Here is a 2925-nt window from a genome sequence, read left to right as displayed (position 1 = left end):
GTTGGGAGGAATTGACGTTATTAGATAAAACAAATGTTTTAGTAAATTTGTTTAAGATCAAATCTGGAAATCTGTTAATTGGTGCTCATGTGGTAAGTTTTATCCATCTTTTAGCATTGACATCTTTCCATTTGATTTTGAGAGATTGAAGATCTTAAACAAAGCCATTAACTTCTAATGCTCATACTATGAATTTACGATTCATACATAAAGTAGAGAGATGCTGGGTAATTGTCTTCATAATTTTCATAATGAAAGTTTTATTTAGTTGATCAGTGTGCGTTTACATATCATATCATTTTCAATCTCAAGTAATAATATAGAAACACAAATATCTAACCATTATTTCTCTGTCTTTTGTTTTTAATGGGTCGCAAACTGACCAATAGGGAGTGAGACCATATGCAATGGGGCAGATCTTGGTTTTCTATATAATGGCCGTGAGAAAAGTTTTTTGGTCGTTTTCAATCGTATGAGACTTCTTGCCTTAGTGACTGCGTGAACACTGGTTTCCTCGCAGGTCACAGGCGTATAAGGATAAGAAGAAGACAAAAGGATAGAAGAATCACTAAGAGACATATCAAATCGATGAGATTAAGAAGAATTAGAGAAGAAGAATCTGGAAACCTTGATCTTATGTAGTTTTTTGGTGTCTTATACTAAGCATTTTCATTTTTCCTTTTTTAAGTAACCACCAATTTGGTTTCTCCATTATAATCTTCATTTGGTAATATATAAATTGGAAATTTATAATAAATTTTGTGATAACAATTGACAAATTTTCGCAGCAATTTTATGAAAAGGATGAATGTTTTATACTTTATCTAAGAATTTACTCCATATTTTAAATTATGTATATAAATTAAAGTTAAAATTAGTGATAAATTAATAAAATAAAATCTTTATAAATCAATATATTTTCTTGGTCCCAAATTTTTTTTATGGTTCTGATTAAGTATCGATAAATTAATAACTCTATACACTTAAAAAAAATGATGAATATGTTTTATACTTACCAAAAGTGAGAGATGCTCTAGATAACATATTATATACACATATTTTTAATCAATTAATTAAAGTTTATAAAAGTAAACAATTAGTATAAGTCTTATAAAAAAACGAACTTACTTTTATTTTCATTGCACACATAAACTAAATATACTAAAGTGTTAGATTTTTTATATATGAAACTAACAAAAGTAGAAAGCCATTTATATTGTACTAATATTATTGAAAAACTACAATATAATTAAAATACTACTATCTCCACAGAGAAAACTAAAAAAAAAACATTTCTCGACGATTTAAATTTTTAAGAAATTGTATGATATTGTTTTTCCTATATTATAAAAAATACACGGTATACACCTAAAACATAGAAATTGGACACTACATAATATATAGATGCAAAATACTGTATATTTACAAAATGCAAAAATTAGTTACATATATATACTTAATCTACCAAACAAAATACGTTTTGTATTTTTAAAATAAATTTAGCCACGCGGTATACCGCGGGTAAATATCTAGTTGTGGAGTAAAAAAAAATCAAATATTAAGATTGAGTTAAAAAGATGTAGGACAAGATGAGATTTATCAGGTAATATTTGTAAATAATTTTTAATACTCCATTTTTGTTTTGAATGTTTGATATATGGTCTCTATATAAACCTTATGTGTGCTAAGACTATCTCCAATATATATTCTATTTTTTACTCTAAAATAGGGCATAGTTTTTTTTCAATGTATCACTCTATTTTTGAATCTAAAATAGAGTAAGTGTAAAAAATAAAGTTGAATATAGAGTAATCCTACCATTTACTCTAATTTAGAGTAAGATAGAGAGTAGAGTCGAAGCAAATGTTACTTTATAATAGAGTATTGACTTTAAAATANGGGGGGGGGTTGGAGATGCTTTTATCACAAAACAATAAAATCCAAAACAACAGAACTTTGAGGGATTTATTTACTTTAATCAAAAATATTTCTTATATGTTTTGTTTATATAATCTTGCGTCAAAACATTAAGAACCATATATATAAAGGAACACATATTAAACATTTTTGAAATAAACTTTTCATATTAAAAAAAATTCATTTCAAAAATATATTTCTAAATTTAATATATATTATACTTAATAAAAAAATTAAATATATCTCACGTATGGCGAGAGTCTATTTCTAGTAACTTATATGTTTTGGTTCCTCTGTACTGTCTTTGTCTTTGAATAAAAGTAATGCCTCAAACATATCTGGGAGCTGATTTAGCGGGTGGTTGGTTCAATACCTACTCTACTTTTCTACGGAAACTAGATTTTAACCCGCAGTACACCGCAGACCTATCTTTTAAATTTAAATATTTTAAATTAAGTTGTTTTATTTGTTAATATATATATATATATATATATATTCAGTTTTATCATTGGTTATAAACCTGTAATCACCAATTTCCTTATATATGTGGAATGATTTTATTACATGTACTATTTAAAATCCAGATATAATATTTAGAAAAACAAATAACCAAAAATTAAACGTTACAACATCATTAATTTAAAAATTGATTTTTGTCATCATCAATAATCAAAAATGAATTTTTGTTGCCGTCACATATTAGATAGCTGTGTAAAGACTTTAATAAAAAGATTTGTTCAGTAATATTGAAGTATATACAATTTAAACATATGCACGTCTATTATGGTTATTAGTTAAAATAAAATTAGATAATTTTATCAATATATTTGATTAGAATGATTTGTTAGAATGATTTTTTTGAACCTAAGCTCATTTTCTAAGTTATAAAATGGGATTTTTGTTGGATCTACCATTTTCAAAACTCAAGTTATGAAAAATGCCAGTTTCGGTTTTAGCTTATTAAAAATGCCATTTTCTATTTTTGTGGCATTATAAAAAGACTAAAAT

General features: G+C 25.4%; 1 long non-coding RNA gene across 1 annotated transcript in view; it reads left to right on the top strand.

The window, feature by feature from the left end:
- LOC104702141 overlaps positions 1–797 on the top strand; it is a 1714-nt gene extending 917 nt beyond the window's left edge. The window contains exon 5 of the long non-coding RNA XR_753935.2: positions 390–797. This is a non-coding gene — a long non-coding RNA (uncharacterized LOC104702141). The remainder of the gene's footprint in view (positions 1–389) is intronic.

The sequence above is a fragment of the Camelina sativa genome, chromosome 7, assembly GCF_000633955.1.
Source record: "Camelina sativa cultivar DH55 chromosome 7, Cs, whole genome shotgun sequence".
Lineage (NCBI taxonomy): Eukaryota > Viridiplantae > Streptophyta > Magnoliopsida > Brassicales > Brassicaceae > Camelina > Camelina sativa.
This window is presented reverse-complemented; position numbering and strand designations above follow the sequence as displayed.